General features: G+C 32.6%; 1 long non-coding RNA gene across 1 annotated transcript; it reads left to right on the top strand.

Annotated features, from left to right (window-relative positions):
- The first annotated feature begins 3,644 nt into the window (after positions 1 to 3,644).
- Positions 3,645 to 9,471, top strand: LOC134686971 (uncharacterized). Its single transcript, XR_010101711.1, has 3 exons — positions 3,645 to 3,786; positions 5,721 to 5,816; positions 6,320 to 9,471. It is a non-coding gene; the product is annotated as an uncharacterized LOC134686971 (long non-coding RNA).
- The last annotated feature ends 4,540 nt before the right edge of the window (positions 9,472 to 14,011 follow it).

Raw genomic sequence — 14,011 nt, 5'->3', positions numbered from 1 at the left:
AAATTTTCATAAATTTTGTAAGTTATTTCAAAATATTTCCCACTGTCACTCCTGGGCCAAGTTCATTTTAGATAGAGATACTTGTAAGCAGTAAGATTGTTCAGTAAAGTAAAATCTACAAACACATCACCAAAACACAATTTTGTCATGAATCCATATGCGTCCTTTGTTTAATATGCATATAGACCAAGGTGAGCGACACAGGCTCTTTAAGGCCTCTAGTTCTATTTAGTTGTTTGAGTCTCTCTTGTTTTTTGCTTTATTATGCATGACATGAAACCATAACTCCATGTTCTCAAACCTAAATCATGTGCATTGTGTTTCAATATGAAAATATCAAGGGGTGAACGTCAATGATATAGCCATTTTGTGACAGAAATAAGCAAAAGACATGTCCTCGGTTTGATGGTAAACCAACCAATGTGATATTCCCTCACGGGAATTCAATTTATGTGGGGCATGCTATGCCTTAAAAAAAAATTCTAATTCTAGATGCACAGGTTTGTCTGTACTTTGCGTTAATTTTGGGGTGAAAATATCTTAGACATTTCCCACACAGATCATAATTATGTTAAATACATGAATCTATTTATTTGAAATTTAATCATAATGGTACTGTACATGTATATAATACCGTGGTTGTATGAATCGCATGCTGGAAATGAAAAAGCTTACCTCTGATAATTTTCAATAACTAGAAGAAAAGATGAATTTTAAAGCAGAATTATTTAAAGATGTAACCAATTTAAGGGAAAACTTAAAGCTCTACGGGACTTTCTACATCTTATTATAGAAAGTCCCTGCCAGAAGTAATAACAATGTAGGTTTGTAAGCATCCTATATTTTAGTTGTGAAAAACACATATTGATAGAGTCAGAACTTTACATTTTTTATGCATTCAAAACTTAACAATTTCTCAGAGTCATTTCCAGTACTACAGATTTTGGTACAGAAATAGTACTTATGCAAAAGAAGTGGTGTACCAGAACTTTGGTCAATAAAAAAAAATCATTTACCTTTCCCACCTTGGTGTGTGGATCCAAACCACCTTAACCAATTGCCTATCATTTGTACCTAGTATGGTTAAAAGCTGTTTCGTATGGAATTTTTTATGAGTTAAAAAAGGGAGATGTTAGGGTCACACTACCCCAATTTTGGACCTCAATAAAAAAAAATCTGTAAATCAACCAACCTATATCTTTGGGTCCAGGCAACCTTAAGCAATTGCCTATTATTTGTATCTAAAGTGGAAAAAAGATTAGCCATAGGGAAAATTTTATGAATTAAAGAATGGGGGATATTAGGGCCACCCTACCTAACCTTTGGGCTCGATGAAAAAAATCCGTAACTTTACCCACTTGGGTCTTTGGATCCAGTCAACCTTAGTCTATCGTTTGTTTCTAGTGTTGACAAAGGCTGGAGGTGGTTAGTTATACGTCCTTGATGCGGTGTAGGAAAATTGGGGGCATACGGATGGTCCAACTCTAAATTCCGACAAAATGTCCGTCTGAGTTGCCCTTTTCTGATAGCTTGAAGTTTCATTTTGTTCCTTGCCGAATTAAACCCAGACTTGAGCTTCCCCATTCTTAAAACTATATGAAATCAAGTATGTAAAAAAGTTAAAAAACGTGTATAAAAGATAGAAAAAGTATCGAAACGCTATAGAAAGTACGATAGTCCTATAATATAAGACTCTGGAGGTTCATATCATTTACATTCAACGTTTTTTATCGGATATTTTTTTTTTACTATCAATGTTGAACCCCACTCTACATATAATTTATTAGCTACTCCTTTTTTTATATATAAATTCTTGTATTAGTTCAGTCCCATTAATGTATTTTTACGTAAATTTTAGTTTGAAGTTGAATTTATTAATAATGCTTTTACACACAAGATAGGCTTCCAAACAACATTTTTTTCTAAATCATTTTCTCATATGTTCTCCATTTTGACCGGACTTTTTATATTTTTGTGAATTTTAATTAAAAGTTGAAAATTTCGCTTCTATATTTGTGTACAATGGGGCCTTCCGGTCAACATTTTGCCCTTTTATAGTAATATATTTATTTTGTTCTTTATATCATATTATTTGTCATTTAAATATCGTTAAGAGTCAATTTACAGACTTTGACCGGGAATATGCTTTTTGTGAATTTTAGTTTTAATGTTCAAAAATGTGTTGGCAGAGTCACACTAAGAAAGTCTTCCGGTCAACTTTTCGATAAAAGAACATATTCAAACATGTATTTTTTTTAATCTTATCTTATAGACCATTATGTTAGCTTTCAAAATCAGTTTTATTTATTAATTTAGCTTTAGCGGTTCCAAAGATATCAGTTATAATACACTCATTTTTCTCTTCCGCGTTTTCCATTTCCGCGTTTTAGATCTCCCCCAAAACCGTGACTAGCTCCTTAAGGTGGTATGGGAGTCTAAAATAAAAATGATGGAATTTGTTCATACTTTGCCAAAATGTAGTATCTATTGATACATGTTGAAAAATATTATAAAAATGATAGGTCACCGTGCATTTTTTCAAGCTACGGGTCGTGACAAAATGACACATTTTGTATGGATTATACAGGAAAAAACACCATTTTGTGAATAGAAACTAAACGAAATAATAGAATTGTAAGATAAATTAGGAAAATATAGCTTTCAAACAATGCTTTGATAATATCAAAAGAAAAGATAGGGTCACCGAGCGTTTTTTCCGGCTAAAATACAAAGTAGGAAAATTCCATGAACAATCCAACAGAAAATGCACTATTTTAGAGTTACCTCCCCTTAAAATTACAATTTCAAAATATTTAAAAACAACCAAAAGTAATATACACTTGTACATATATTTATATTTATAAGTTATATTCTTATAAATTGGATCTTTTAAATGTAAAAACACATGAAAAATCTGCATACTTGCATCAAATTTTGCTAATTTGATAGAAAATATGGACCTTAGATTCTCTGTTTTTTACAATCCAAGATGGCGAAAGACACCCATACCACCTTTTAAAGGGCATACGATACAGTTACAGGGAAGGTAATGACGTTGCTAACGTAAAATGTTATTTTCGCGACGTCAAACTTTGACATATCGGGAAAAGATACATTTTTCGACTGATTTTGATCATTCAAGCTGATTTAATTTGAAAACGAGTTCATGGACCCCTACTTTTCAAAACAGCATTTTGTTTCATTTTGCAGGGAGATTATGTGACCCAAATTTTATGAAACTGTAAATAGAGGATTTTTTTTTAATTTTGATAAATTTGCAGTAAAAAATTACGTTTTTTCCTCAATTCATGAACATTTGATAAATATGAGTTATTTCTGAATAAAAAAATGCATATTTTTTGAGGATATTTATGAAATACAGAAATTACCGATTATTTAACAAAAAACAATTTGTGTTTATCTTTTATAATAAAAAAGTTATCGTATGTCTTTCTTTCGAAAAAGAAATTACGGCCACAAATCTGAATTTTGAGCAAATATACAAAATTTCGACCTCATTTTACTCAAAAAGTAGCACATGAAGGTATATTTTTTATTACATATCTGATTTAATCAGGTAAAAAATAGCATATATGCAAATTTTCATGAAGTTGAATACAGGATCAAAACTGTATCGTATGCCCTTAAACCGGTTGTTGTTGTATTTTATCAGTCAGGGGAAACGACTCTATTACTCTAATGGAAGCGCCATCTTGATGCTAAGAAATGTCTTTTTTCTGTTTACGAAAAGGTTGATTTAGCGGATCGTACATATCAGAATGACAAGTAAGTCAGCCACATAATATTTTGTGAACATGAGCTTTCGATCTATCTATATGACAATAATAATCGCACCGAAATAACTATCTAAATCAGACCATCAAAAAGTTGTGCTATAGAAAATAATTGAAAGGAAATCGCAAGGTACTTGCGATTTCAACTTTTCTGTATCTGTATCTGTATGGGTACGTCGTAGCTACCAATTCTGGCTTTTATACAACGGGAGTGAAGGCGCCGTCGATTTATTGACGTTTCGCGAGAGCAGATTTAAAGCTCTCTATACTAGTTGCGCGTACAATAGTGTCTTCTAGATGGTTCCAATTTACTATTACTACTTTTTTCAAGAAAATGGCACATAAAGTTTAACTATTCATTTTATTTACATAATATCATGTACACATAGTGTTTAAAGTTGTACTTCTCGATATTGGAAGACGAAAATGAAATCAAACACCAAAATAACGAGTTTGCAGTTGCATGCTTACTTTGTTGTTGTTCTATTGTTATGCTAATCAAACACCACGTCAGAAAATATTTACCACACAGTCATGACGAATCCAAGATATAGTTCCTACTTCAAGTGTTGGCAGAATGTAAGTGAACAACATCCTAAAATTTTATATAATTTACATTGGTTGATATACATAATATAAACATGTATTTTTTTTCACAAAAAAGTACCATGTTTGTACTCTCAGTCATTGTTTAATTACTAGCCTAGATCATTTTTAAATTGTTGTATTGCACATGGTAAGCATTTTTGCTAATTTTATAAAGGCAACCAAAGATGTGGTAGCTAGGATTGCCAATGAGACACCTCTCTACAATGACACAGAATCATTTCTATATCTCAATATACATGTAGTATTGTACATCCTACAACATGACAACATGACAAAAGCCCATACAACATTCAGCTATAAAAGGCATAAAAAATGACATATGTATAACAATTCAATAGAGAAAACTAACTAATTTATGTAACATAAAAAGCAAACAAACAAATATACATGTATGTAACACATCAACAAACGACATCCAATGAATTGCAGACTCCTGACTTGGGAAAGGCACATATATACATACAGAATATGGCGGGTTAAACATGTTAGCTAGATACCAACCCTTTTATGGGAAAATTTTGGTTGATTTTATAGCGAATCACTGAAGCTGAAGCATTACTGGTGTGCCCCCCCCCCCCCCCTAAAGGAAAAGTTCTGGCTCCGCCACAGCTTGTTCTCTAATATGAACCAATTCAAGTACATCTTCTAATTGTGCACTCTACTTGAGTGACTCACCAGGTTTTTTAGAATGTTAAGGTTATTCAGTATATATAAAAAAAAAAAAAAGGGAAGATGTGGTACATGTATGATTGCCAAGAAGACAACTCTCAACAAGAGACCAAAATTACACAGAAATTAACAACTATACATTGTAGGTCACTGTACAGCCTCCAACAATGAGCAAAGCCCATACGGCATAGTCAGCTATAAAAGGCCCTGAAATGACAATGTAAAAAAATCAAAGAAAAAACTAATGGCCTTATTTATTCTAAAAAATGAACGAAAAACAAATAAATGTATGTAACACATAAACAAACGACAACCACTGAATTACAGGCTCCTGGCTTAATTGGGACAGACACTGTGGCACATACATGCATATAGTGGCTGGGTCAAACATGTTAGCAGGATCCCCCCCTAACCTGGGACAATGGTATAAAAAACCATTGCGTCTCATTATCACTATTTTGTATTTCATGCAATAAAACATTAAATAATATAGCTGCTTTGAAAGGAGTTTCCTCTTGGGTTACATGATCTTACATATATGTGTGCAAAATGAAACATCTCTTATATTAATCATCTTTGCTGTTTTGACATACATGTTTGATATCATTGCACTAAGAAAATTCCCCCTTTTTTTTCTTCAAACTTTAGATTTTGAGTGTTGCAGATGATGTTCAGTTTGCAGAGGTATTTGAAATGGAAAGAAAGAGAAATATGAACATACATTGACTGCTTTGAATATAAGGTGTAAGTATATTGTATATGTACATGATATAATTATTAGAAATGATCAGCTTATCAGTGAGTATAAAAACATTTATTAGAGTTCAATATTTCAGTTAAAGTAATTTGGGTATAAAGCAAGGCAAATGTAAAAGATGGTTTGTTAATAGTCATGATACATTTTTTGTAGTACATTACTCATCTTAATTACAATATCATACTTCTAAAAAATCACAATTTTATTGGACTGTTTTCTCCTGTTGAAAATACAATTGATATTAAAATGAATCATCAGTTACAAGAAAATCGTATCTTCAGAGGCAGATTTAGGGGGCAGTGGGCTGACCCCCCCCCCTTTTTTTGTGTGAAGAATTTAGTTGATTATACAAGGAATCACTGAATAATGACAAGAGAAGGCCCCCTCTGATGACTATTTCTGTATATGCTAATGATCTTTTAATCCTTATATAATAACATTTTGTTTTATTCTTGATTTATATTATCTATATGATTCTTCTCTTTTGTAGGTAAAAAAGAGTTACATGTGCCAAAAAATATGTTGAAAATTTGAAAACTGTTAACAAGAGCATCAACAAATAGAAAAAAGAACAATACCAGGTCTGGATATTTGTGGCAGCATGCAATTATTACCAGGAAAAAAATGTAGCTGCACAGAAGACACCCCAGATCATAAAATAATATTGCATGTAAAAAAGGAAAGCATTCCTTTTCATAGAATCAAAGAACTCTTTTAACCAAGTCAAGATGTTATTAGACATGTTATCATATATATATAGATATAGGAAGATGTGGTGTGAGTGCCAATGAGACAACTCTCCATCCAAATAACAATTTAAAAATTAAACCATTATAGGTTAAAGTACGGCCTTCAACACGGAGCCTTGGCTCACACCGAACAACAAGCTATAAAGGGCCCCAAAATTACTAGTGTAAAACCATTCAAACGGGAAAACCAACGGTCTAATCTATATAAACAAAACGAGAAACGAGAAACACGTATATATTACATAAACAAACGACAACTACTGTACATCAGATTCCTGACTTAGGACAGGTGCAAACATTTGCAGCGGGATTAAACGTTTTAATGGGCCCAAACCTTCTCCCTTTTTCTGAAACAATAGCATAACATCACAACATATAAAAACATACGATAAAATATCAATTAGCAGACTTAACTCAATCAAAAAACGTATGATTACACAAAGAACGTATAGTACATTTGTATTTACAAATATAAGAAGTATGTGTGACTATGTCATGTTACATGTATGCTGAGAATATTTTAATGTCACAAGGATATGAAATGGATAAATGAAATATTGTCAACTATTTAAATAAAACAGACAGGCTCACATAAAAATCAACTGCCTATGTGAAAGTTTAAGTTGAATTTATTGTCTAGAATTATCATACCATATATCCAAAGCACAGAATTGCCTTTCTCAGAAATTTTATATGTTAAATAGAATGATATTTGTAGCTTTTATTTTCTTGGAACTGTTTCAATATAAAATTAAAAACCAATTGTTCAGAGAACAATTGAAAGTCTTTCCACAGCAAAGAAATTTGGATAAGAAGGTAGTTTCTTCATACTGATGCGATAAATGATGGTTTAATTATCTTTTTGAGTGATATAAGGGAGATAATATGCTACTTCCGGTAAAATGAATGTCACATCCTGTCTCATATGATAGCTTCTTTCACACTGATTCCAAAAATATATAGTTTCTATATACTTTTGTATGTAGAATGGGAGATAATTGGCCACTTCCGGTTTGTTGGAAGTCATTTTTAGTCTTCAGTTATCTGTTTTATGTATCTATATGACAAAATATATGGATTCTGGGTACTTTTTGGTGAAAAAATTGCAAAAAAAAGCTACTTCCGGTTTTCTAAAGGTCACTTCCGGTAGCCATTTTTCAAGGTCATTTGTCACTGAACCTTTTGTATGAGGTCAAATGTCTTTATAATGAACTTAATTGAAGTTATAATCAAATAACCTCATATCAAGACATTTCAGGGGCAACAACTCCTATAAGATGCCATTTAATTGTATAAGACTAAATGTAGCATATCTTCATTACTTTAAAGCTGACATTCTGAACTTGTTCTTTAATATGTATCTTTCAAAGTGTCAGAAAAAATGCAAAAACAAGCAAAAGTCACAATTGAGAACTTGACCTTGACCTTTGACCTTGACCTCATTTTCTAAGTTAGGACTTAGGGGACTCAAATAAAAACATTCCAGGGTTATACGGTTAACTGTTTATGAGTTAAATAAACACCGACAAATTTATTTTGTAAAGGTAGATAACTCCTATAAAATTTCTTCGAATCGCTTCGATCCAAATACGCCAAAAATTACTGAGGATGTAACGAATAATTTGTAAAAAGAATTTTGACGCTATCTTGTTTTGTTACGAAGGAGATGCACACAGAGGATAAACAGTGAAAAGGGAGATAACTCTTACATAGAAAATGGTTCGCCTTAGCAGGGTGAAATTTAAAAGCGCATAAACTATATGATACCATATGAGAAATATCTAAGCGACATATTGCGAAACAAACATTTTGCGCAAGAACAAAATTGGCGGAAGAAAAAAATAAAAAAAATAATAATAATCAGAACAAAAACAATAAGTCTTTCCACAGAAAAGTGGAAAGACTTAATAAGGGAGATGTGGTATGATTGTCAATGAGACAAATTTCCACCAGAGACCAAAGTAAATGTTAGAAAATACAGGTCACAGTTATGTTTGACATTGTGTAGCAATATATATGAAAAACACAAAGATTATAGTGTAAAATAATTCAAACAAGATAATAAACTATTAATGATTACTCTTAAACCTGGCAGCAAACTCACTGAAACTAAACATAAAAGCCAATTACAGTCAACTCATATTCACAAAAGGAACTATTTTTGGTCAACATTGAATTCAAAAAACCATCAAAGGCAATGAAAGTCAACATCTATGTAGGACTCAAATCTATGACGGGTTCCAAATCTGTGGCAGATTCCTAATCTATGGCAAATGTGACGTTACAAACGCCAAACAACTCAAATCTATGGCAGATTTTTGTTTACTCCAAATCTATGGCAGATCTTGTGGAAAGGGTACCGTATAACGTCACAATTGAATATACTGCCATATTACATTTTCGCCACAGATAACGATGGCGAAACCCATAGATTTAAACACCATTCAAGATAAAGATATTTCCCTGGCAACAATTTGCGGGTGGTTTAAAGGAAGATGTGACATATTATCCCGAAGATGGACCAAATGCGCTGTACTGGCCGAGTCCGGCGATGAATTATGGCACTGCTATTTTAAGTAACGCATATTTTAGAAAAAAGGATTTTTAGAGCCCTTTAGAGTTTGCTGTTCAGTGTGAGCAAAGGCTCCGTGTTGAAGGCCGTACCTTGACCTATACTGGTTTACTTATAAATTGTAACTTTGATGGACAGTTGTCTCATTGGCACTCATACCACATCTTCCTATATCTAGTTTGTAGTAGTTTACTGTATACGGCTGGCAAAGTTACTATGATATATAAAATTACCAGATACAAATTTGATTTAAATCGTCAGCAAATAAAAAAAAGATGTATTAACGATATCGCTGAAATAAATATTATTTGAAAATTCAAACTGTTTAATTTTCTTGGCCGTTACTTTTTTAATTTTATTTTTTATAATTAGCGGCCTCCTGGTTTGTTATTATTCTGTCTTTGTTTTATTAGTTTGTTTAATGAATTCGTTAAACAGCTGGTACCATGCACAGATTAAAGGATGTTTATTTTTTACAGAGCACATCATTTTAATCTTGAAGTCTGTATTAAGGCATGTGCTTTTATCATTTATGATGTTATTTTGGTTGACCATTATGGAATGTTTATTTCACAAATATTTATAGACATGCTCCTGTTGTCGTATTTTTTCCACTTGCTTATGACAAGTCATTGGTAAACAATGTACTACATTGTTTTCCTTTTGCACAAAACTTGCCATATATTTGGAAACAACATAAATCCGCCATAGATTAGGAAATTACAAAACTTGCCATAGATTTGGGATGGCATGACGTCACATTTACCATAGATTTGGAACCCACCATAGATTTGAGTCCTACATATTGACTTTAGGTTAATTTTAATCTACACTGCTGCTTTTGCATAGGTACAAATCAAGTACTGTAAAATACAGATACATCTACCTAAATATTACAATAATTTTAAAGTAACACAATTGTACTGAAAATTAAAATTAGTACTACAGTTTTTTGTACAAATATAATACCTATGCAAAAGTAGCTGTGTAGGTTTAATACACATGGTTACAGTTTTCAAGAACATATGGAATGGAATCAAATGTTACAGGAATATTCAGGCTGTCCAACACTTGAAAATTTGTTTTGTGCTTTGCAACATTACAAAATGCATACCCTACATAAAGTATTATTTGTGACTTCATATTTGAAAAAGTTCATCGAAATGAAATAATGGAAATAAATTACTGCTACCTTATTGAATTTGTTATCCTTAATTTTGTGTATTTGTATATAAGGTGCACAAATTTCTCTGCTTTTAAAACTTCCTATATGAAGCCGTCCAGGTTTCTTACTATTGGAATTTTCTCATTATTATCTGCAAGACATCGCTTATTACCCTAGAGAACCTCATGTTTATCATTGAAGATGTGCTTCACAACGGTTACCTTGGAAGTGTACTTGCTCACAATATGCTATGCCCCAACAGGAAAAAATATATTCCATTAAAAAGTAGCAGTGATATTGTTGGCTTTTTTCAAATCAACCTCTACCCTTTTTTATTGGGAAAATATGCATCTTTTTCTTCAAATTGGGAAATTAAAAATAAACTGAATTTGACTGAAACTTCAATTTACAGACCCATTTTAAAGAGTCAAACCCTGCTTTAAAATAAGACCCCATTTTGTCAGTGATGACCCTAAAGTGTTCACATATAGTTATTTTAAGCATGAACATTTTTTAAATTAGTGTTTTTCAGTTTGTATTCATGCAACTTCTTCTGAGACTGCACTGTTTAGGAAAAAGTTGTCTATTTGGGAATAATTTTAAGCCATTTTTTTTTTAAATTACGATTCTTCTCCTGGGGGAAAAGCCTTTATTCTCCATTAATTTAAGGCAAACAATATCACTGAGGGACACTGAGTAGTTAGCTGGTTTGTATTCTGTAATTATTGCATGGAACACAAAAATATGAAAGAATGACAGGATATAAAGCAAAGTGGGGAATACCGATTAACAAACAATGTTGATAGTGCTCCTAACATGCATCTGCCTGCTGAGATAACACAATTAAATCCATGCTAAGAAACCTACAAATTATTTGACTGCCTATTTCCTCAAATAAAAAAAAAAAGACACAATGAACCCAGTGAAATAATTGGCAGATCCAGGGTATTTTCCTAGGGTCGGAATTTCTTTTCAAAATGACTGGATCCTCGCCTGGAATATATCACAGCTTGGTGTCAAAGGGTGTTTTCCTAGGGTCGGAATTCCTTTTCAAAATGACTTGATCCTCGTCTGGAATATATCACAGCTTGGTGTCAAAGGGAAATGCTATCTTGTTTATCATATATTAAGATACAAAGAGAATAGATGGTACAGTCTGTTATTGTTAGATGTATTTCTATTTGTAACCATCAGATGATTTGAGTCTAATGGTTTGTTCTTGTCGATTGGAATATTCTACCATAGCCCATTTAAGTGGAAGGTAGGCGCCCAATACCATGTTTAAACCCCTTAATATGTATGTGTTTTCCCCAAATCAGGAGCCTGTAATTCTGTGGTTTTCGTTAGGTTCTATGTTTCATACTTGTTTTTCGTTCATTATTTTGTACATATCAGTGGCGGATCCAAGATTTTTCATAAGTGGGGGCCCACTAACTGACCTAAGAGGGGGTCCGCTACAGTCACACTTCAGTGATTCCCTATTTAAGCAACCAGCAATTTTTTTCCCCAAAAAAAGGGGGGGGGGGCGGGTCCCTGGCCCCCCTAAATCCGCCTCTGTATATTTACAACATTAGTTTTCTCCTTTTAATAGTTAGCTTTTGGGGCCATCAGACGTCGTTGCTTGACCTATATATAGTTGTTAATTTCTTTTTCATATTGGTATCTTGTGGAGAGTTGTCTCATTGACAACCATGCATGCCACTTGACTTTGTGTTTGTTAAGCCTACCTTTTGTATCAAAGGCGAGAAGGCGATCCTACATTTCTTCGTCGGCGGTGCTATGTCCACCAATGTTCACTCTTTGGTTAAAGTTTGTGGAATTTTAATAACTTTCTGAAACTGTTTTCGATTTCTACCAAACTTTGAAGGAAGCTTGTTTATGATGTAAAGAAAGTAACCATCCAGAATTAAATTTTGAAAAAAAGGTACGTATTCCTTATTTTACTTATGATTAAATGGACTTAGTTTTTCTGCCAGCTATCATTTCATTAACTCTGGATTTTTATGATCTTTTATGCCCTACCTACTATAGTAGTCTGTCCCGCTTCAGGTCAAAGTGTTTGGTCAAGGTAGTTTTTTTATGAAGTTGAAGGCCTATCAATTTGAAACTTAGTTTATGATATGATCTTTTTAATATTAATGCCAAATTATAGTTTTAACTCCAAATTTCACAATCCATTGGACATATTAAATGATTGTGCGAGTGGGGCATCCGTGTACTGGGACACATTCTTGTTTTTTTAGTTTTTTTAATAACACTTAACTTACTATCCTGGATTCGTACATAACTTGGATAGACTCTAGATTATGACCAAATGCTAGTATCTAGAAGGATATTTTATGATAATTTATTTTCTCTTTTCCGTATATTAATTACTTTTAAATGGACTTTTTTCACATGACACAGGGTGCCTTAAAAGTTTGCTTTTATCAGATTCATCAAGGATTTGTATTGTAACTATACAAATCCATTAATTCATAATCACATATGGATTTTGACCACACATAGACAAAATCAAAATATATATACAGTATCTATAAAAGACTGCGATTTTTTTTAAATCTTTTTTCCTTATTTTTTGTTGAGCCTACTATACATTTGAAAATACCTGTACCAAGTCAGGAATTTGACAGTTCTTGTACATTCGTTTTTAGATGTGTTTTGTTATTTGATTTTTGCCATATGGACTTTCCGAATTGATTTTCTTCTAAGTTCAGATTTTTTGTGATTTTACTTTCTACTACATTTTGTGCTTACACTCTTTTACAACAGAAGTAGGCGAGACACTGGGTCAAAAAAGTAAAGAAAAATCAGAAAACTGGAATAAAATATACTACTTGTCTAGGGTACTGTCATAAGTACAATTACTACTGACAAGCCGCTTTTTCTGTGTTATAATTAAATAGCTTAATTATGCATTCATGTTTTAGAACAAAAAAACTCTATAAAAGATGAAAATGACACAAATTAAATAATCATCACTGACTCAAGAGTAACAAAGTTAAGAATCATAATACAACGGCCTGGTGACATGTGCACGTGTAAAGGAGCATTGCAGATAGAATGCAAATTAACTGTCACTAGATTCGAAGCGTTATTGAGATTCCGTTAATAATCTTCAAAAATGTGTGCACAACAGAAACAAATAAATTGAAGGTTGCCATTTTACTAATCATATATAAATGAGGGGGAGGACAGGGGGTACCCTTCTCCCTCCTCCCACCCCCTTTCTCCTTTCTCCTACCCCTCTTCTCCTTATTTTATTTTTTTTAATTTACCGGAAAAAAGAGATATTTTATTTTTTCATATTTATTTTTTTTCTCCTTTCTCCAAGCCTTCCTCTCCTTTCTCCTTTCTCCACCCTTTCTCCTTTTTCCTACCCCCTTTCTCCCTGTCTCCCTTACCCCTGTTCTCCCCCTCATAAATGATCATAAATATCATGAGTCGAACAAGCCCATGGATGTAATTAATACGCGTTAGTTTGTTTATCAAACTGTGTATTGACCTTTCAATTTTAGAATATTAGAGTTCAAATATATCAATATTCATGTTCTAAGTTATTGTCATTTTGACGTAAACGTTTTTAAACCAATGACACGATACGATTTATTTTTCGATTATCTCTGATATTTACTCATTTGATATAGTAAAGTCACAACAGGTTCGAATAAGATATTCCCAGCATATTAACATTGG

The sequence above is a fragment of the Mytilus trossulus genome, chromosome 10 (genome assembly GCF_036588685.1).
Source record: "Mytilus trossulus isolate FHL-02 chromosome 10, PNRI_Mtr1.1.1.hap1, whole genome shotgun sequence".
Taxonomy (NCBI): Eukaryota; Metazoa; Mollusca; class Bivalvia; order Mytilida; family Mytilidae; genus Mytilus; species Mytilus trossulus.
Note: the sequence above shows the minus strand (reverse complement) of the source record. Positions and strands in the feature narration are given on the sequence as shown.